The sequence below is a fragment of the Meles meles genome, chromosome 5 (genome assembly GCF_922984935.1).
Source record: "Meles meles chromosome 5, mMelMel3.1 paternal haplotype, whole genome shotgun sequence".
In the NCBI taxonomy this organism is placed as follows: domain Eukaryota; kingdom Metazoa; phylum Chordata; class Mammalia; order Carnivora; family Mustelidae; genus Meles; species Meles meles.
The window spans coordinates 90,264,189-90,287,402 of NC_060070.1; the positions used below are offsets into that span (position 1 = coordinate 90,264,189).

The 23,214-nt window shown below is 52.4% G+C and overlaps 1 protein-coding gene across 2 annotated transcripts in view; it reads right to left on the bottom strand.

Annotated features, from left to right (window-relative positions):
* The window catches only part of TFEB (transcription factor EB), a 54,246-nt gene that overhangs the window by 18,545 nt on the left and 12,487 nt on the right, over positions 1–23,214 (bottom strand). The window lies entirely within an intron of this gene.

The following is a 23,214-nucleotide window of genomic DNA, read 5'->3' on the forward strand; positions in this document are numbered from 1 at the left end:
GGACCATGGTGTCCCCGACCCACCAGCCCTGGCTCCTGCCCTGGCTCCTGGGTAGCTCTCCGTCCTTGCTGCCCCAGCCCCACACTGGCCTCTCTAGTCCCCGCCGTGGCTTGGCTCATACCCTGCCAATGAACTACTGACAACCGCACTGCGAGTCCAGAGAGCGCCCTCCAGTCTCCCAGATACAGACCCGCAGGCATTCCTGATGACCCGCAGTGAGTGCGTACTCCACACCAGGCCCAGTTCTGAGTTGGTATATATCACCGATTTCATCCTCAAAGCAAGCCCACCTACCTGTGAGGAAGCAGTAACATACCCCCATTTCAGAGAGGGAATAACTGAGGCGCAGAAGAGACAGACACTTTGCCTGAGATCACACAGCTGGTAGGCATGGGACCCGGGGTGCACAGTCAGGAGCCCGCACACCCACCCACCTCCAGCCCAGGCTGGCAGGCCCAGGGAGCAGGGCAGTGGGGTAGGTGCCTGTGTGGGGAGTCTGTCTGGAAAGGGGCCTGAAGAGGCAGGTGATGGCAAGCCCATTTGATGAGGGGCCCCGGGGTAGCAGGGGGGACAGGATGCCAGCCGTACTTAGCTTTCTTCCTTCCAGAATTACGCCCCCTTCGGTCCTTGCTTCCCCTCAGCCTCCTAGGGTTGCCCCTCCCCACCACAGCTTCCTGACCGCTGTGAGCCATCCCCTCACCCACCCCCCTTGGCTGTCGCTGTCTGAGCTCTCTGGAAGACATTTGGGCTTTAGTGGAATGCTTATATGCTCTGGACACGGACAGACCAGAGTTCAAGTCTGGCTTTGCCACTTACCAGCCATGTGACCTGTGACAGGAACTTAGTCTCTCAGAGCCTCAGTTTCCCCTTCTGTAAAACAGGATGGTGATAATGCCACCTCTCTCAGAGCAGGGGAAGGGATGGAGGAGCTGAAGCCTGGGACGCTCCTGGCACCTAGGGGGTGGCCGGTATTCGCTCCCCGGCTAGGTGAGCAGCGTCAGTCCGGCGGGAGTCTAGATGGTTCAGGGCCTTTTAAGTCCTTACCACTCAAAGCAGGATCCCCAGGCCTCACATGCCCTGGGAGCCGGTTGGAAACGCAGGCTCTCAGGGCTGCCCAGACTACAGAGTCAGAACCTGCTTCTTAACAGAGCATTCTACTATGTTACTTGTGGGTGCATTAAAGTCACTCGTAGCCTCCTGGGGGCTTGGTCACCTGGTTCCCAGCATGAAAGTGGGTGAGGGGTGGAAGAAGACAGTGGGAGGTGCAGGCGCCTGGTGGGGAGAAACACCTGAGGGGACAGCAGGGCTCTTCCCGAACAAACAGCCCTGACGCTCAGGTGCAGAGACAGAGGCGGAGGCAGGAACATGGGGGCACTCAGCACTTGCCCTGGGCCGGAGCGAGATGGTCAGGGGCTATGGGGAAGAAGCCTGGAAACTCACCCAGTTACCGGTTACCGGTTACTGATTACCAGTGGAAAGGCAATCAGGACAGGCTGCGTGAGACACGCCCACTCACACACCCACTGACAGCATCTCCTACACACACACAGCCTTGCACACACACACGCTTACCCTCACATTCACATGGCCCCCGGGAAGACAGCGTGCACCTGCACGCGGGTGTTCCGCGGTCCACAGAAGGGGGGCGTGCAGAAGCCCCCGCAGCAGGCCCAGGAGACCACTCTTTTCTCCTTATTGCTTTACCCTTGCTTGCACCTGCCTCAGCCTCAAATCCATCTGAGCCATGAGAAACCCAAGTCGTGCTCACCTGAGGTCGACAAGGACCCACATTCTCATTGGTCACTGGCACCATGCCTGCAGACCGCCCCCATGCCTGAAACCTCCCACCCCAGGTGGCTGGGGGAGTAGATGGCAGGGTGAAGTTCTGATCTCAGGGTCCCCCCAGAGACAGCAACACACAGAGGAGGCTGTGCCCATCTCCCAGGCACATGGACACACACAGAACAAGAGCTGAGCGCACCCCCTCTCCGACCACATTGCTTCCTGAGGCACAGGGCAGGTGGGGACACAACAGCTCCCAACTCCACACCTCCAGAAACACACACCCTACTGACCTCTTTCACCACCGCAGACTGAACTGGGCCCCCAGGCTCATGCGGGCTCCAAAGAAACCCTAAAATGTGGGGCCAGAACCTCAAACAGGCCTAGGATGTCCAAGAAAGAACCAGAGATTAGGGGGTCAGTGGGGACTGCTGCAGAGTATGTGGTGTCATGGGTTCTGGAAAGGCCCTTGACCCCAAATATCTGCCCTCTGGGTCCGGAAATCCCTCCCAACCCTCTAAGAGCCGCTGCTGGGAGAGGTGGCCCGATGAAGCCCTTGTAGCTCCCAGCTCTGGAGAGGCTGATAGCTGGCCCGGAGGGTGGTGAAAGATGGGCGGGGGAGGGCGCAGGGAGCCGAGGGCGCAGGGAGCCAGCGGCGCCTCGCCAAAAAGCAGACCATCATCTCACCCGGGTGCCCCGCCTGCAGGCTCTGAGCTCCCACCGGGAGGGGGCACTCTGTCCCCCAACACCGGGAGGCTGGCTCCCTAGAATCCAGCACCTCTGGGCCAGGGAAGGGGTCTGGCAAGGGGAAGGACAGGCAGTGCCCCGCCCACCCTCGCCAGAGGAAATCAAGTCCCAAACCCACTGTCCCCTTGAGGAAGGCAAAGCGCTGGTGGCCACGAGGGGGTAGGAGCCCTGAGAGACGAAAGGTGGGGGACAGGAGGGGAATTAACCAGGTTCCAAAATAGCACAGTTGGTTCTGCCTCGCTTCACCCTGTGCAATGTCTGGCAGCTTCTGCTTTCGGTCTGACTCACGCCAAGTGGGGGCGGGACAGGGCGGCCGGCAGCGCAGAGGGAGGCTGCAGGACAGCGGAGAGCTGTCCTCTGCTCACTACACACTGGCCCTCCTCCCCCACCACCCCCATCCCCGCACTGGCCTTCTGGGGACATCAGGAGCGGCACAAAATCAGGGGCTCCTTTGCCTGGGTCCTGTCCGGCCCTTGCTCACCCCAGGGCTTCCCCCATACTGGCCACTGCCCCAGACCCCAAACTCAGCTTCATTTCTGTCCTGCCCAGGTACACTCAGGTGGGCACCTTGACCCCTTCTCCATCTGGGAGGACAGAGAAGAACTGGCCTGACAGCCAACCTCTTCCTACCCCCCACCCCCAGCCCCGCAGACGCAGTGGCCCCCACAGCACGGCCGCCTGTAGAGCGAGGGAGCGGCCTGCACCCACCCCATCCTGCCACACGCGGAGCCCGGACAGAACACCAGCCTTTTCTCCAAGTTCGCTCAGCAGTTGGCCCACCTTTGCTTTCTGTCCTCAAACACAAGAAGCACCGTTCCCTTCACCGGGCAGAGAGAGGAACCAAGGGCCCTAGATTTTGTGCATGTTGGGCTGGGGGAGGAGCCCGTCACTCTGCTCTCTCCCTTTCGTGATCTCCTACCCACCGTGTCCTGCCGCCTCTCCAGGTTCCCCCAACCAACAATCCCCACAGAGGTGAGACGTGGGCAGCCACCTGTACCTGCCTTGTACCTCCTCCCCGGACCAAAGCCGCTTCAGCTCTGGCCCGAGCCAACAACAGAGAGCTTCATCATACAGGCCACCTCTTGGTCCCACATAAACCGTGTCTGTCCCCCTGCCAGCCCTCCTACCAGCATGCCAGCCCCAAGAGAACAGCCACCCTTCTGTCCAAGTGGGACAGGTGCATGGTAGATGGAGCGAGAGAATGTCAGAGGTCACGAGGTTGGCCCACACGGGCAGAGTCCTGCTGCCACACACCCTGAGGGGAAAGGCCATGGGCGGTGGCTGGAGGGAGAAGCCAAAGGAGCTGGCCAGCCTGCCCGTGGCCCCATGCACCCATCATCAGGCCCAGCACCTGCCCCGTGCCCCGCCCCAGCTGACCTCCCCCCATTCCCACACCTAAGGCCTTACCTACACACCACTTCCCACTCTTAACTCTTCCCAAGCCCTGAGCCCCATAAGGCTTGAGACTGCAGTGTGAGACTGTGGGATGGGAACAGAAGTCAGCAGGGAGGAGGCCCCTCTCCAGGAAGTAGGCACTGGGCTGAGCCTTCACCAGGGACACAGAAGGATGCCCTTGAATAAAGCCCCCCCCCCCGCCCCCGCCACTGACCCACAAATTGCATCCTGTTCCTCATAGGGACCCAGAGGGAGGGCACTAGAAGACAACCACGTGGCAGCCATGGGGCTCGTGGCCCCAGGAGGGGAAGAGGCAGGGGCATTGAGAGAAAGGAAAAGGAAGTCAGCAAAACCGCTACAATCAGTTCAGGATGCTGAGGCTGGGAGGGGACTGAAGGTGGCTCTGGGCTGTGCGCCACCTGGCACCTCAGTCCAGCCCCTAGAGAAGTCCACTTGCCTCCCGGGGGGCCTGGAAATGGCTGCCAGTGTCTGACACTTAGGAAGGACCCCATGAGCGCTGGGTCCCTTTCCTCTGCTGTGAGCACCTGGAGGGATCCTAATAGCTTCCTCTTTTTATCCATGGCCCTGGGCACACAGTAGGAGCTCCTTAAGTATCTGTTGAACAAAATGAATGAGGTGCTGGTGACTGGCTCCAGCGGAAGGGTCTGCCCAGGGCAGCTGGGAGGGGCAGCTTCATAGGCACGGAGAGAAGGGAGCTGTGGAAACAGGGCTTGGCAAGACACATGCTCCAAGGGACAGACGGGACTACTGGGCCCAGGTTCTGTGAGTGCAGCTGAGGCTGTGAGGGCCCAGCCATACCCCCCACCACCTGCCAGCTGCCAGCACCTGCCTCTGTGTTCGAGCCAGGAACCAGCGGGGCCAGCATCCTGCCTTCCCCAGCAGCCCTTAGCCAGGGGCCGAGGGCAGCGAGGGAATAAACACCCGGTTCCCTGAACCCACCCTGTCCCCAGGTCACTCTAAAACAGGGGTCCCCAGTGAGCCTGAGCCTCAGGTGCCCTGCTCCCAAACACACATTGTCCTGGCTTCCCTTCCTTCCCTGTCTCGCTCATCCTGTCCCACGGCAGGTCACCTCCTAGATAAAGTACCAGGACTCCCATCCCTGTCTCGGCCCCAGGGTCCTGACGAGGCAGTCAGGACCTGAAACAGAGCAGCTAACTCCACAGCTTAGAAAGAAAGGCCAGTAAAAGGGCCGGCGTTAGAAGGGGGCTGGCCATCCGATGGAGAAGTGGAGGGGTGGGTGTGTACGCTGGGGGAGACCGGCAGCGGCCAAGCGCATACCTAGAACTTTCCCACCCATCAGAGGCAAGACTGCCCTCAGACGCAAATGGACAGAGGCAACAAGGATGAGCCAAGGTTGCACTTTATGTGGTGAAGAAGCCTCCATTCCAGGGGGAAATGATGGCAACATGAGGTTACCTGCGGCAAATGCCAAGAGGACTAGAGACCAGCAGTGCCTCCCGGCCCCAAGCTGCACGGAGGAGAGAACTCTAGAGCTGCGGTGTCCTGGAACCCCAGCACGCCCATTCAGTCCACAGCACCGCTGGTGAGGCTGCGTGCGGACTAAACACTGAGGACACCTAGGGAGGCCACTTGATTCCACACTAAGAACTCAGAACGTCTGGTTCGAAGCAGGTGGAGCTGAACATTCCAGATAATGTCGCCTATTGTCTGCGTGTCCTTCAGCAACTCACTTAACTTCCTCGGCTCTTCCCAGCCTCCTGTGTAAGAGGCAGAAAATGGCCATCTTGGAGAATTTCTGTAAGGACTCAATGTAAAGCCCCTAATACAAGTGTTCAGTAAACATCTGATGACTGGACGGATGGCTACTTGGGTAGGCAGACGGATGTCTGAAAGGAGAGAGAAAAGATACCGTAGTTGTCTGCAGTCGGATTCCCATCGGGTCCATATCCTTGCTGCCAAATTTAGTAACAAGAACACAAAGGCCCATCACTCTCCAGTTTCTCTATTAGACAAATCTGTATCTCCATTTATCAGGCTGACAAATGAGAAGCAAGGTCCTTCTCAGGAGCCTTGGCCACACTACTGGGGTCGGTCATTCTCTGAAGGGTGCAGGGAGCTATGTCAGAATAGGGGGCATCCTCCTGGCTCCGTCTTCATCATGTCAGGCCCGTGAGGTTCTGCCAGGCCCACAGCCCCTCACCCAGGGAAGCCGGGTCAGGGGCTAGGGAGGGGGAGGGAAGCCAGACAAAGCCAGGCAGGGGGAGCAGGCCGGGATGGCAGACAGAGGAAGCCAAGAACAGAGTATGGACATGTGGGAGGGGTGAGCAGGAATCGGACAGAAGGAGCTGAAGAGCAGAGAGAAGGGTTTATTGTCTCTGGAGAAACAAAGAAAACAGCCCTGAGAGAACAAGGGAGTGGAAACAAAATGGACTGAGCAACAAAGAAAAGTCATTCCCTGCTCCATCACCCCCAATGGCGCCCCACTGTCTGCCAGACAAAGTTCGCCAAGCTCCCTACCAGGCCTCAAGCCTTCCAGAATGCCCTCCCTTACACAGCCCCAGGCGGCACTGAGGAGGCCTCCTCACCCCTTCTCCCCAACACAGTCCGGGCTTCCAGCTGCTCCCCTGCCCAGTCCCCCTTCCACAGAACATCCAATCCCCATCAATGTCCAGAAGCCCGTGGATGTGTCCACTCAGATGGAGACGTCTTGGCTGGTCGGTGGGAACAGCCTGAAAGGAGAAAGATGAGCCCCAGCAGAGTGGGGAGGGAGACGGGGTTCCAGGGTAGGGCAGGAAGGAAGCTGGCTTCAGTGCCCTCTTCCAGTTTCTCTCTCCTCCACCTGTCCCCATGCCTAGCCTTGCACAATCTTGTGGTCACTGCAAAATGCCCTGTCCATTTTTAAGAGGGCTGAGGTGGCACCGAAGGAGGGGACTAGGCCCCACGCCTAGGATGACAGGGCCAAGGAGGGTGGGCTGAGCAAAGGGGAGGAGTTTCAGTTCTCCAGCCCCAGGGGTCATGGCTCATGGGGTGGAGGAGAGCCCAGAAAGTGAGAAACGGAACAGACCCCATAAGAGTGGCATCTGGGCACCGGCTATCTTGCCCTGAGGGGCATGGGCATGAGGCAGAAGCAGGACCCCCGCACAGCCTAGAGCCAGACTGCCCCTCTGTAGGCTGCCTGGCCTCAGAGGTCCCTTCAGGCTGGGAAACCTGAGGAGATGGGGCAGCTCAGGACGGACTCTCAGAATAGAAGCAACTGGAAGCCTTGGCACCCTGCCCCCAGGGGCATCTAGACTGGGAAAGGGGGGCTTCCCCACCAGTCTGTGGAGCAGAGGAAAAGTGCAAGGGTCCAGGCCCCAGCCCTCACCGAACCTCACCTCTACGTTCCTGTGCCCTCGCAAGACGCACAGGAGATACACGGTGCAGGTGGAGCAGGGAAACTGAGGCACAGAGTTGCCTTCCAGCTCTGGAAACCTGCTCTGCCCACTTAGCCACCCACACTGTCCTCAGAAATTAGTTACCACACTTTTCACAAGCACATGGGGATCCTAGACACTCATGTTCCTGGGCCCCCTTCCACCTGGGAAACATAAACTTTCCAGTGGCTGCCGCAGTCCCCAAAGTTGGGCTGTGAAAAGAAGAAGGCCTGCCTTTTCCTGAACCCTGACATGGAAGTAGGTGGTGCAGAGAGCCCAGACTCTGGCCCCAAGGCTGCCTGGGCTCAACCCCAAGCTCCAGCGCCTGGTAGCTGCGTGACCTTGGGCAAGTCACTGATGTGTCTCCATGCCACAGTTTCCCGACATGCATGGTGGGAGTAAGGCTCCCTGTTCTTTTACTCCACTCTTGGGGACACCCAAACAAATGTATTCATTTGGTTCCTCAGGTAGCTGGATGGTCCTCCACTCAGGACATGCTCACCACCCTGACCACTGGCCCTCCTCCCGCCCCACCAAGGGCGCAGAAGCTCAGGCCCTGGCAGGGGGTGCAGAGGAACTGAGAGCCACTGCTGTTGATAGAGCTGGTGCCAGGCCCACAGTGGGCACAGAGCCCAGGCCTACAATGGGGCTGTGTGTATGCCCAGCGTTACCCTGGAGCAGAGCTGGGCAGGCCGGCATCTGGGGTCAGGCCAGGAATTCGTTTCCCTGGAGAGGGCCTCCCCACCCCTCCCAGGCTGCTCGGCCCCACTGGTGGTGGGGGGGGGGTGGTAGGAAGCCGGGCACCACCCACTCCCTCAATGAGCCCAGGCAGTGGAATGGGGACGTGCTCAGTGTTGGGCACTGGGGAATTAGGGAGTCCTGGATCCAGCTGCCCCACTGGGCTGCTCCTTTGTGAGGCATGTTGGACCCATTCTGTAATTTGGGGCTGTGACCTCCACCGTGGGCAAAAGGAAGGTAGCCTGAGGGGCCAGGAGGAGGTATAAGAAAAGTCCACTGGGACCCTCTCCCCAGAAAGAGAGCCTCAATCCCAATCCCCTCCCCATCCCCACCCGGATCTTGCTGAGGCCCTGGGTGACCCACAGGAGAGAAGCCGGCTCACTCCCCAGGGGAATGAGTCACCAGCAGGCTGGGCAGGGATGGCAGGGACGGTGGGCAGGTGGAGCCTCTCCTGTCCCCTCCCTGGCAGGTCTTCTCAAGCTGGAAAACCACTGGGCCAGTATGGGGTACTAACCACAGCATCCCAGCCTGGTCCTCTGCAGACTACTTCCTCGGGCTCAGGGGATTACCTAGTGCCTGAAATTGAGGCCTAGAAGCCCCCTGGTCCCCACACTGACTCCCACAGCTGCAGGTGCAGATGAACTCCCAAAACCCCCTGAGAGGGGAGGCAGACTGCAGATCAAGGCAGTCCCCGCCCCCTGTGGCAGGGGGAGGGGGAGCACAGGCCTCTGGCAGCTAGCTGGGAGGCCAGGGGCAGGAGAGGGGAAGGAAGGAAGCCAGGCCACCCCATCCCTTAGGTTTTGGCCAAAATGCAGAGACTAAAGGGCTCCTTTGCATGAAATCCCTTTCCCTTCTCCTCGGAGCCCTGGCAGCTCCTGGCAACAGCAACACCCTTGCTCCCTCACTGCCCCCATTTACATACCCCCTCACACCCAGGCATTAACGACACAAATATGTGCCCTGTGGGCGGCAGCCCACACTCCCAGAAGGTCACACACAAAAGTCACGGTGGCGGCCGCGCCCAGTGGACACAGTCAGACGCCCACCCTTCCTCTCCCACCCAGGGGCCCCCTCGTCCTGAGCGGAGTCCCAGCTCCAGCACATCATGACCTGGGGGCCCCATTAAGATCACTGCAGCACCCTCACTCTCACCTCATGAGAACCTGAGGGGCTCCTGCCTGTGAAGAGGAAGGAGACCTTTGGTAGCCAGGCCCACTTCTTGGAGCTGTGTGAGTGCGTGTGCAAGCGTGTGTGTGTGTGTGTGTGTGTGTGTGTGTGCGTGCGTGCCACCTGCCCCGAGAACAGAGGCTGGTCACCAGAAGGGACCCTCTGAAACTGAGCCCACCACTCTCCTTTTACCAATGGTCAAACTGGGGCTCTGACTGAGAAGTGTCTTTGTTCAAGTTTACGAGCATGGCTGAGCCTGGACCCCAGGGCTGAGGCAGCTTCAGGCTGGTCAAAGCAGCAGGCGACAGGGAAGACAGAGCGAGGACAAGAAGGAACAGGAAGGGGGGGGTGGGGAGGACCGGCCACCATGGGAGGGGTACCGTTTTCCTGGAAGGCTGCACTAGTATCACTTTATTCATTCTGAGGTATTTGAACACCTACTATGTGCCAGTGCTGAGGCAAGGGCCCTTCCGCTCCATCTCAGCCCTCGCTCCCTCCCTTGAGAGTCTGCTTCTGGGATTGAGGGTTGTCTTCAAGGCATCCCTGTCCTGCAGGCAGCCAGGCCAGGGCAGTGCTCGGCATCCCCCCTCTGTGCCCCCACGCCCTGTGGGGAGCCCCGGCACTCTCCGGGCACCAGTGCCCACGAGACACTGGATCCCCCCTGCACAGGTCACCTTCAAGATTCAATGCTGGTCAGAAGATAAAATGCCTGGGAAGTCACCCACCAGAGATCCCCGGGCTGTTTCTAGCCGCAGAACCCTGTTTTCAGATAAAATGGACCTAGTACCTTGATATGTAAACCGCGAGAATGAAGAAGCTCTGTGTGGATGGGGGAGGGCCAGACTACCTGGTCTCCAGCTGGGGGCCTCCCCATCCTGTGAGCTCAAACAGTCCCCGAATCATTCCCTGGGGTTTGGAGGACGAGTCTCAAAACCGGCTTTCTCTGGTCTCTGTGCTGCCCCACAGAAGCCCAGGGAAGCCATCGATGTGCACAGATCACAATGCTGAGGGAGAGCCAGGACCACAGGCCCCCTTCGCCAAGCCTCTAGGCCAGGCTCTCGTCCCTGACGCCCCAGGTAGCAGCACCACGTCCCTCTCATGGGAAAGGGCCACAGCAACGCACCCCACCCCGCACGGTCTCTCGGGTTCAGCTCCTGCCGTGGGCCCACCAAGAATTCAATGGCCTATTAGCACCGCTGTCTTGTGGGGGAAAAAACGGATGTTCACAAAGGTCAAGCAACTCATTCAACCCAGGAAGGGTGAAGCCCACGCTCCGACCCACATCTTGCCTCTCCACTCCTTACTACAGCCCTACAGAAATCACCTTCACGATGCCTGGGGGTAAGCCCCCCCCTTTGAGCCCCATCCCCAGCTTCACCTCACTCAGAGCAACGCTCAGAAGCCTCCTACCCAGCTCACTCCAACATCCAAAGAGGGCGCACACAGAGCTGCTCATCACTAATAATAACAACAAAAGTAATAAGATCAGTCACCACCACGTCCTTCTATGTACACATACTAGCCGACACTTCAACGGGTCTTATCTTCATCCTCAAAACACGACTCCCATCCACAGCCCACAGATAAGGAGCCTGAGGTACGAAGAAGTGGACGACTGGCCCAAGGTCACCCAGATGGGAAAGAGCAAAGCCAGGGCTGGCCCCCAGGTGGTCCAGCTGCAAAGCCCGCACGCACACGCACACCTAACCACCGCGACACTCCTCCCCTATGTCTGCCGGCTCCTCCTCTGGTGGAGGCGACAACGAGGGCCCCGAGCTGGGAGCTTGTCTCTCTCCTCTGAGGCCCCTCTCTGCAGCAGTCAGAAGCCAACTGAGACCTCCGAAGCGGTGGGCCTGGGAAAGCACACCTGAGGAGCACTCATCCCCCTCCTCCCCCACCACCCCGCCCGCCACAGGAGCTTCGGAGCTGGAAGGATGAGACAGTAAGAGAGCAGACAAGGCACAAAGCACAAATAGGACACCAACTGTGTGCCTGGCTGCAAGTCGTGAAGGTGTGGGGAGTAGAAGACTCTGTCCTCATCCTCCTGCAAGTAGCTCCAGTCCCCGGCGATGCCCAAAGGGGTCGCCCCTGCCACCCCTACCCCCTTCAATACTAGCTGCACCAGATGCTGGCAACACTTAGAAACAGGGCTAAAAATAAACGCTCTAATGAGTCAGTGCTAAGAATAACTCAGGCAAACAGCCCTCCAGGAAAGGACACTCTGCCAGGGAGGCTCCATCTCCCTTCACCTCCCAGCCCAGTCTGGCCCATCCCCTGGCCTTTCCCTCAGAGCCCACCACAGTCCACAGGGGGCCTAGGGGATCTATACCCCAATGGCTGGGTTGACACAGGCATGGGCACGCTCACATGCCCTCCCCCTCCATGGACCGGGTGGCCAGCCACCCTAGGTGAATGGTAGTACCAAGGGGCAGGCAGGCCTGGAGAAGGCCACCCAGCTCAACGCAGAGCTGTGCTGAGACTCTGAGATGCTTGACCTTCTTTCCCCAACTTGAATGTCAACTCCCCGCACAGAAAAGTAGGACACCGTGCCCCAGCTCCCACCCATCCTGTCTCACCGCAAAATGGGTCCCAGAGTCAGCCAGACCAGCCCACCTCATAGGTGATGGGGGGTGGGGGAGCTGGGACCTCAGAAGGACAGCAGCAACCTAAAGGGCAGATAGCAAGTGTGGGGGCCGAGATGGAATCTGGGAGTGCGAACATGCTAGATCCCACGGCCAGGGGTCTCCCTCGTTTTTTCCATGTTCTTCCCTCACTGCCCCCCAAGGATGATAAGAATAGTTAGACTCGTGGGCATCTGCACATGAATTGAAAACGAATAGCGTACATTCACGTAGAGTGTCAGAAGAGAACCTCTCAGTAACTCCAGATGACAAACCAGATGATGAGTTTCCTGACACAGCCGAGGAAACTGGGACTCAAAAAACCCCAACTAACTAGCTAGGGCCCCGCAGCTGGGGTGCAGCCTAATATTGCCATGCATTAGCCGGGCAAGTAGCTCCCCAGAGCCTATGTGCTGGGCATAGTCCCATCTCCCATCAGTGAATGCCCAGAGGGACTAGGACATGCTCTAATCCTGCTGGCAGCCAGAGGGAAGGGGCCAGAAAAAAGTGAGGCACCTTCAGGAAGGGAGCAGCACTACATACAACATTTCTCTGAGGAGAATGGAGGAAGGAGGGAAAGGAGGGGATGGCCTAGGCAAAGAACTGGCCATGCAGTCAGGAACCCTGGGATCTAGTCCCAGCTTTATCAGAGACAACTGCATGATCTGGGGAAATCATTTTCTAGGCTTCACTCCAGGTCTGTTTCTCTATCTGGAAAATGGAGTTTTGAACACCAAGCCTTTGAGATACCCTACAGTATATCACAACCACATACTGGAGGTACACAATGAATATAAGTACATCGAAGGCTCTGACAAGTCCTGCAGCAAAGAAAACCATTTGGGGTTTTATTTTCCTTCTTTTTAAAAAAAATTTTATTTTACTTAAATTCAATTAATTAACATATAGTGTATTATTTGTTTCAGAGGCGGACTTCAGTGGTTCATCAGTTGCATATAACACCCAGCACTCATTACACCAACATGCCCTCCTTAATGCCCTCACCCAGTTACTGCACCCCCCCCCTCCGGAAACCCTCAGTTTGTTTCCCATAGTTAAGGGTCTCTTATGGTTCATCTCCCTCTCTTAATTCATCTTATTTTATTTTTCTCTGCCTTTCCCTATGATCCTCTGATTTGTTTCTGAAATTCCACATAAAAGTGAAATCATATGATAATTATCCTTCTCTGATTGACTTATTTCTCTTCCATTTTCCTTTTTTTGACCCCTCGTCTCCCACACCTGCTTGACCACCAAACCCTTCAACATAACACATCTGGGGAAACCCTGGAGTAGAACTGGAGTGCCCTGGAGTTGATCTGGGGTCACCAATGCAAATGCCTATAAAGGCTAGCAGGAAACATGAAAGCTTGAAGCAGGCCCAAACAAAATGCAGCAGGACTTTGCAGTTAGCGGCAAGCCCCTTAAAATTCTGAGCGGCTCTGGGGGTTCAGAGAGTTTGGCACTTTGGTTCTATGAAGGTCTCCCTCATAACCCACTGAGGGTTCTCATCCCAAATAATCCTCAACAAGAGGCAAGGGAAGGAGAGCAAAACATGTCACTTTGGCATATCAATTAATTTGAATTGAAGTTACTTAAGAGACAGGAGGTACAAGAAGGACACCCTGCCCTTCCTTTGTGCCCCTGAAAGCAGGAAATAAATCTCCCACCTGAAAGGTACCCTCCCTGTACAAAGTGGTAGACAGACACCTTTATCACCAGAAATAGGGAATTCAGGGCCCAGAAGGCTGTAGACACAAACCTTGTTACTTCTTTATTAATTAGCTACCCCAAGCCCAAATCCCTTTCTTTTTGTCAATTCTTCACAAATGTATTGTTTCTTTGTCTAAATGGTATAAAAGCTGCCTGTTTGGTTCACTTCTTGGAGCCTCATATTTGGGGGGGCTCTTGTACATACAAAACTAAATTTGTTTTTCTCCTCTTAATCTACCCTATGCCAATTTCATTATTAAACCAGCCAAAGAACCTAGAAAGGAAGAAGGAAAAGGTTTTCCTCCCCTACAGTTTTGGTGTCCAACATGGGGCTCTTTGCTGGTTGGACAATGCTCACTCCGGGAACAGCAGAGAGATTCTGGACTTCTAGCAGGAGTCAGCAGAAGGTAAAAATTCTTAACCACATCAGTCCTCCAGATCTCTGCCTGCTGGGGCTGGCGAAAGCAAGAGTGGTAAGTCCTTTTCTTTTCTAAATTTAGACTGGGAAGAGAAAATATTTGTGTCAACTAATTCCTTGGGTATAGCGACTCTAGTAAAAATGTATTATAATACTTTTGTTTTCTATTAACCCTCTGACGGCCCGAGACTGTCACTGTTTTCTTCTCTTTTTTGTCGTCTGTCATACAGAGGAGAACCAGGGGTCCCTTTCCCTTCATCTTATTCTATGTCCTGAGAGCTTGGCTTTGTGATCCGTGAGAATATCCTCTCTGGTCTTCAGCATCAGGAAGGCACATGTCCCGTCATACGTTTGATGGCCAGTTGAATAGACTGGGGTTCCAAGACACCAAGCCACAAGCAGCATTCTCTTCATCTGACAATGTCAACTCTCAGAGCAATCTGTCATAAGTGGGTCTCAATCCAACAAAGGCCTTGGTCATCTCAACCTGCATTGTCTTGGTAGTGCTGGAGAGGTCTCATTCTGATAGCACCCACCCGGGGTCACAAATTAGCAGGTTTTTCTGTAACTGGAGACATCTGATGTTTCCGTGAAAGACCACAGAGATGCCATTTTTACTATACCATTATTACCACCTATGACAACAAAGGTCTTTGCTTTCTAAGACTAATGCTGGGTGAACTTCCCGGATCTTACAAGGGCCGCATCTTTTGCACCCTCTTTAGGAACACCACTAATCCCCATGGTTAAGTCATTAAAAGGCTTACTGGTTTGAGTCACTATTAAGATTAATGTAAGATCCTCCTTGTCAATGACTATGGATTCTCTGAACTGGACTAACTTCTATATTCACACACACACACAATCCAAGAGCTCTCACTCTAAATAACTGCCTTATTGATACCTATGGAAAGATCAAATTAAAAAGAAGACCCAAAGGAATAGGGTGGCTAGCTGAAGGACTTTTTCAACAAGATGAAATGACAAAGAACGTTTGTCTCCGCTTTGAGAAGATCCTACCAAATTTGAAGAAGACTTAGAAAGATGAGTGGTCATTCACAACCCCGCTCACAGGGACCTCCGCAGGCTACTAAGGAGCATTACTCCCACCCGTGATTATACTATAGTTATCATACAAGCCAGATGGCCTGCGGGTGGGAGGGAACACCCCTCCCCCTCTTCACAGAGAAAACAGATGACTAGAATTTCTCCCAGGCCCTCCTACAAATGATCAGGAAATGAATCAGCTGGAGGTCGATGTTCAATAATAGGAACAATAATAGAGGCTTCCCCCCCAAGGTGAATTGGTCCAAGAAGGCCTTTGTTAAATGTTTTAATAGACTTTGAGACACACTGTTTTAAAGCCAGAATCTCTCTGATGTAGAAATTTTCCCATCGAAGTTGGAAATCTCTCTGATATAAAGAAGCAAATTTAGTTGGATGGGCAGGTCAGCCCCTTGATATTCAGGCCACAGTCCAGTCCTTGAGGGACTGGAAACAACTGTCTTTGTCTTGCCAATCTCTATAAAGCCAGAAATGTGGCTCTAGACACTTTGAATCCCACCTGTCTTTACCAAACCCCAAACTTACTCATCTCAGAATGCTTGTAGATACTGTAAAAGATCAGGACGTTAGAAACAGAGTTATCCTACACTTAAGAAAAACGAGGAAAAATGTAAATAGGAATTACTCTAGATCTCCGATAAGAGGCAAATATACCCCAAAACTCCTTGGGAAAACTTAGATACATTCTCTGTGCCTTCATGATAGAGATTTTCCACTCCCATCTTCCAAGAGCCATTCTTTGAAATGCAAACTTTAGGGAGAAGTTTTTCATCAGGTGCAGAAAAAAAGGAACAATTTGAAAATTGGGCTAAAGCAAAAATCTTAAGTGTCTGGCCCACAAACGTTCTTTTAAAAAAGCTTTAGTCATCTGAGTGGGTAAACTTAACCTGTCCCAACCGCTGGAAACACAATTTGGATCCAACTGTTGTATAAACTCGTGAGTTTTGTATTACGGCACCTGACTCCCGTATAAAATTTTACAACAATGGCTATAAAGTCTGTTTGTGTCTCTGTATATTGACATGTGTCTGTATGTATCCTGTAGATATGTGACACTTTTCTGCCTCCAGATGTGACGGCCAAAATTAATCTGTAAAAGAGCTCTACTGAGTTGGGGGAACAAGCACTCAGAACTATGAAAACTAAACCCCAATTTTTTTAAAGTTCACACTGATCTGGGATAATCTTTGGGAATTAAAAGCTTGTTGAAGCTTGTTGGCTTAATTAAAACAGAGGTGGCTTCAGAGTTATGAGCATTAATTATGATGCAAACATACAACTTCTACTCGACCATGGTTTACCAGTCAAGTAAGTTTATGTTTTCCGTTACAAAATTTGTCAGTGAGAAAAACAGCTTGGGATGATGTCTGATTTTGTCTAATATCTCATGAAGTTTTTGTAGGTAATCTAAACGTAATGTTTAAAACAGGTAATTTAGATAGATGAATGGGATAAGAGTGTCTATGTAAACTTTTTTTTTTTTTTAAGATTTTTTATTTATTTATTTGACAAAGAGAGATCACAAGCAGACAGAGAGGCAGGCAGAGAGAGAGGGAAGCAGGCTCGCCACTGAGCAGAGAGCCCGATGCGGGACTCGATCCCAGGACTCGAGATCATGACCTGAGCTGAAGGCAGCGGCCCAACCCACTGAGCCACCCAGGCGCCCCTATGTAAACTTTTTTTAATGACTTTTTTTACATACACTTTTCAAAAATAATTGTGTCTTATATATATCTACTTTAAAAATGGTTTTCCAAATCCTTTGATAACTTCCACCATTAGGTCTGCTAAGTTTTATAACAGAAATTCATTGAATATCGATATCCTTACTAAGTAAGATAAAACATTAAACATTAATTACTGAACATAAGTTTACCTAATTTTGTCTTCCTATTACGGAGGAATTAAAGATATTTCAGTATGTTAAACATGTCTAGGCCACATTAAAAGATCTCAGTATTAAAAAAGGCACATGCTTCTAGAAATTTTAAGACGTATCTACAAATTTGCCAATTTATAGACTGCTGGTGTAATATACGGTTCACCATTGTTTACTTGTTAATTTTCACTACAAATTAAAAATTTTTTTTAAGATTTTATTTATTTATTTGACAGACAGAGATCACAAGTAGACAGAGAAGCAGGCAGAGAGAGAGGAGGAAGTAGGCTCCCTGCCGAGCAGGGAGCCGAATGCAGGGCTCAATCCCAGGACCCTGGGATCATGACCTGAGCCAAAGGCAGAGGCTTAACCCACTGAGCCACCCAGGTGCCCCTAAGTTAAAATTCTTAAGGGTTAAACATTTTAACTGACATGTGTAATCACCACTAAATAGTAAGGGAAACAACTCTATGCAAAAAAAGTAGGGTGTGGTTTTTTTGGTTAGAAAAGGTATGAGGTATGAAGATACATTTAAAAAAAATTAAAGGGAGAGTATGAGAGAATTTTACCCTGTGCGAACAATCTGGCTAAAATCAAATTGTTACTAGAAGTGTTTTTAAAATTAAGCTTTAATATCAACAGTTCAGCTATTATAAAACTAAAATTGCTAAAGGACAAAGTTTTCTTAGACTATTGGTCTGCTCCTGATAAGAGATTATAGAAGGTCTTTTTCTTTTTTTTTTTTTTTCCTTAGGCTTTTATTTTTTTTCACCCTCCCTGCCCCTCTTTTTTTTTTCTTTTAATCTTTTACGTTTGTCTTTATTATCAGGCCTTTGATTACTTAAGGAAACTAAGTCTTCTCAATATTAAAAGACCTAAGTTTTGCTCATAACTACAGAACCTTCTGTATTTGCCTTTAAAATTTTTTATTGTCATTATTGTTAGTGTGGATCCTGCTTCTCCCTCTCCTTCTGCTGCTCCCCGTGCTTGTACTTTCTCCCTCTCAAATAAATAAATAAATAAGGGGCGCCTAGGTGACTCAGTGGGTTAAAGCCTCTGTCTTCAGGTCATGGTCTCAGGGTCCTGGGATCAAGCCCCGCATCGGGCTCTCTGCTCAGCAGGGAGCCTGCTTCCTCCTCTCTCTTTGCCTGCCTCTCTGCCTACTTGTGATCTCTGTCTGTCAAATAAATAAATAAAATCTTAATAAATAAATAAATAAGAAAACCATGACTTACAGCAATTTGGTAAATTACACCTTTGTAAGTAGAACTGAAACATTTACCTTCTTCTCCCTACCTGATGCCTCCAGAATTTGAAAACTCTTCGTGAGCATTTTTGTTTTCATGACAATATAGTTATTTATACAAGTTCAATAAACATCTATTTTCCTAATAACAGGACACCATTGGAAACATTGGCTATATTACCAAGGCTTTGACTGGAATGTCATGTTTGAGGGAGCCATGCGTAGACTCAGAAATGCCCAGACAGCTTTAAGGAACTAAGGTTGACTTTATGAAGCCAATAAAACCCCTTGGAAAAATCAGCCTGGTACCTTGCTTACAGGCTTCCCAGCAGCCTCACCAGGTGAGTAAGGAAGGTCACTTCCTGGCAGGTGCAGAAACCTCAGGATATTTTGCAGACTTTGTGAAAAGAGGAGTTACTGCAGGTAAAGCCTGACGATAAGTCCTTGGCTCAGCTTCCTAGCCTCAAGAGGCTTGTGAAAGCCCAATCTGAGACTCCTTATGAAAAGTTCCAACAGAGCAGATGAAAAGATTCTCTATAGTCAGTAACAAGTTCTTGCTGCATTTCTATAAATAATAAGTTAAGTTTACTCAAACTAAACCTATTTTGCAAACAAGTTAGTCTTACTCTGATGACCTTTGGTAGTCATGGGGATAACTGGAGAGAAAATAAAAATTGTTTTGATGAAAAATGATAGCACATCCTTTGGATATCAGATTCCACTGTGAACAATCAATGAAGTTTTCTTTTCTACCTGTTTCCTCCAACACTTGGCTACAACTCTCCAAACTAACGGCCCCCGTGTTCTTCCACTCTTAACGTAGACTCACCAAGACCAAAAGCTGCCCTTTTCCCTGAAGCCCTATAGAGCGTGAACAATGTGAGGGGAACTTGAGAGACATTACTGAAACCACTCACGCAGAGGTGATCTCCGTGCCTGTTGCTGTGTGGGCCACTCCGAGGAGACCACCAGAGACACTCAAACTGCAAACCAGGAAGACCTAGCGGATCGCTCCCGTCTGCCCCCTCTCCTTCTGCAGATGCCTGGAGCTTGACATCTCAAAACCTTCTCGACCAGCCGCCTGCAGAACTAAGAAACTGGGATCACAGCCGGCTCCAGCCACTCATCTTTGGTTTTCTTTTCTTCCCATAAAAATGCCTTATTAAATACCCGATTTCTCACACGATATGGGCCTTACTTTAGGAGCCCAGATACATCACCGCCTCCTAAAATGAAACACAGCTGTTTAACTGAACTGACCTATTTTCAAGACTAATTCAATGAAATAATGAGCACTTCGCCAGCTCAGCTTCTAGACTTCAGGTAAAACTAAAGGGGAACAAAACATCCCACCCTAAAATATGCTGCTCTGGCATACTGATTATTTTGAATTAAAGTTAGTGAAAAGACAGCAGGTACTAGCGGGACACCTTGCTCTTCCTTTGGGTCCCCCAGAGCAGGAAATGAATCTCCCACCTGAAAGTCACCCTCCCAGTTCAAGGAATCGGAGAGACACCCTTAGCGCAAGAAACAGGGAATTCAGGGCCCCGAGGATATATAAACAACCCTCGTTAGTTCTTTACTAATTAAGCGACACCAAGCCCAAACCCCTTTCGTTCATCCATTCTTCACAAATGTATTGTTTCTTTCTCTGAAGGGGATGAAAGCTGCCTGCTTGCTTCACTTCTTGGACATTCATATCTTTGGGGATCTTGTACATACAAAATTAAATTTGTTTGTCTTCAGTCAATTTGTCTTATGTAGATTTAATCATCAGGCCAGCCAAAGAAACTAGAAGGGAAGAAGGGAAAAGTTCTCCTCCCCTACACGAGGAAGGCGTCAGAGCGGACAGCTGGCCCAGGTCACCCAGCAGGTTACTGCTGCGGGCAGGAGAGATGATAAAGCAGATCATATTTACTGGGCCCTTATTATGGGCAGCAGGTCACCTGCATTACCTCCTGCAATTCTTGCAACAACCCTTGAGTAAAAGCACTGATGTTATCCCCACTTCTCAGAGCAAGACACTAAAGGACCAAAGAGGTTCAGTCCCTTGTGTCCAAGGTCACACAGCCAGTCAGTCGTACCGCCTAGATTCCAACCCTGGCAACCTGAATCCAGAGCTCACAGCCTCAGCCCAGCCCTGCCACTCACTAGGCTAGGTCACCTTGGCTGACAGACTTCATTCTGGGCCTCAGTTTGCTCACCTATAAAACCGGATAATAAAAGACCTGTGTCTTAGGCCATTGTGAAGATTAAATTTGCAAATGTGCAAAACTGCTTAACACTGTGCCGGGGAGCAGGTGCTCAGTATATAGGACCTTATCATTAGACACCACATTCTGCTATAGGAGCTCCCATCTGAGCCTCTGGGCCCTGGGCACAGCAGGCTAGAAGCCCCCATGGCTTCCTGGATATTGGCCTCCGCCAATGAGTCCCCGAGCACTGCCCCTCCACCTGGCAACACTTCCAAGCTGGGACTCTGAGGGTGCCCCCATGTAGGGGAGGACTCTGGAAGCTGGGATTCCCAGACCCAGGTTTGACCTGGGTCTCATCCTCTGAGGCCCCTGAAAGGCCACCTCCCCCTCAGAGCCAGGGATAGTCCCAGCTCACCGTGTCACAGGCCTCTCCCCACCATTGCTCCACAGCCCCAGGTCACGGGGTGGGGAGGCGGGGGCTCTCCAGTCAGGCAGCTGACATGCTCATGACCTTTCCCAGCTCTCTCAGCCTTAGAGATGACAAGGACTACCCACCCAGAAGCCTTCACACTTCCTACAGCCAGTTCATCCACACAGGTCACAAGATTAGCATCACCAACCAGAAGGTCGACTGCTCAAGGGCTAGTATGCCCACTTTACAGGTGAAGAAACAGCCCCCAACTGGCCCTGGGCAGAGATCTAAGTAGCAGAAAGGCTTCTGGACCCTGGACCAGGGCTCAGGACTGATCCAGTTTCCAGGCCAGATTCATTAAAGCCAGCTGGGGCAGTAGAGGGGAAAAGGCTCAGGAGGCTCCCAAGGTTCAGGGGAGGAAATGGCTAAGGCATGGGCCCTGGGTCTTACTGAGTCACTGTAGATCCTGCAAATCTTGGGGATGGGAGGAGCATCAGTAATCCTAAATCTTCCTCTACCCCCACCCAACCCCAGCCGGAGAAGAAGGGCACAGCCCTTGCCCAGTGCCCTGGGATGACCCCCACCCAGTCCCCTGCTCTAGCTAGCATGGACACTCCAGCCAGACCTGGCCCTACAGAGCTCCACAGACAGGACAGGGACCCCCACCTCCCAAGATGGCTCTCTAGCTCCAGACCCCACATCAACCACTCACCCCAGGCACTGTAACCCCGACACACACACTGTCCCTATCCATGTATAAAGCCTTCTCTGGCCACCTCAGGCTCTGCCTCAGCTGACCCCCCCCCCCCCCATAGGGCCCAGTCACCCACATTCACCATGCTGAGAATCGGGCCCACAATTCTCAGTCTAGCCCTTGGCATGTGGCTCTGGGTCTTGCACTCAGTAGGTGCTCCGTAAACATTACACAAGAGGGAGATAATCTCTAAGGAAGTGATCGTGAATATCTTGACCATGATCTTCAAAAAATATACTTTATTTGGCCCAGTACACACACACACACACACACACACACACACACACACACACACACGTATGTGTAGCACACATAAACACACATATGAACCTGAAACAAAAAAGTTGCACAAAACAACACTTGGCCAAGACCATGCAATACACCTGGATGTCCTCTCTAGATCTTCTTTCTCACTGAAAAAAAAAAAAAATGTTCATTGAGACTCACTAAGCTGACTTCATGGCCAGAAATTAGGGTCCCATTAGGGGCCTTGATCCACAGTTCAAATTATAGCCCTCTAGGGAGATCTGTGTGGCCCAAACTCCCCACCCAGCACATGACCTTCTGTATAATCATCAGACACTCACTCTGGGCCAGGCCTGTGCTAAGCACCTTACTATGGTATCTCATTTTATCCTCGCCATCGCCCGAAGAGGCAGGGGCTCTTACTATCCCCATTTTGCATGTGAGGAAACTGAGGCCCAATGTCACACAGCACATGGTTCAGGCAGAATTCAGAGCCAGATCTGTCTGAATCTGGGGCCACGTTCCTAAGTCCTGAGCCACACCGCCCTCCCACCCCCAGCTGAGGGCCTTTAGCCCCTCTCTTGAGTCCACACACTGGCAGGAAACTCACTCCAACTCCAAGCACTAAAAAGCCATTCCATGGGTGCATTTGGTTGGCTACTTGATTGGAGACTGGCCCTGCGCTGCAGGTCTGGAGGCGAGCTAGCCTTCTTGCCTTCACAGCAGACCCTGCTCCCTCCTCCCAACCCGCCTCCACCTGAACCCAGGAAAGGGGCTGGGATAGGGCGGCAAGTCCCATCTCGGGCTCCAGGGGACCATTCTGCGGTCCCCCCTCACTGATATCACTGCCCTGCAAATCCCTCACCCTCTCTGTGCCTCCATGTCTCCGGCTATGAAATGGGTGATGTGATGACACAGCACGCGCCCCCCCCCCAAGGGAGCCTCTGAGGGCCGAGGGGCTACTGCGGGGCAAGCACTTGGCACAGCACCTGAAATGCAGTAAGGCCTGGGAAAGGTGGGCGCTTAGTATTATCGTCCCCAAGGCCAACGCAAAGCCCCGCCATCAAAAACAATCACAGGAACAGCAGGCGGGTTTTTGCGGTTCCCAAACATGCTTCTGCGCCAGGAGAAGGGTCACCTGTGCAGAGCGCCTACTTACTGCTTGCCAAGCACTGCGCTGAGCACTCTACGTGAATTAAGTCTTTTAGTCCCCAGAATGAACCCACACGGAGGCACTATGATTGTTCTCTCCATTTTACAGACAAGGACACTGAGGCACCAAGGGGCTAAGTGACTTACCCCGGGACCACCTAGCTGCAGAGTGGCGGGGCCAACAGAGTATCTGCTCCCAATCCCTGAGGTAAGGAGGTATGTGCTGTGTGGCCTGGCTACGCACCTCATTATCTCCTCACCAGAGCCTCTAAACAAGCCTAGAGATGTG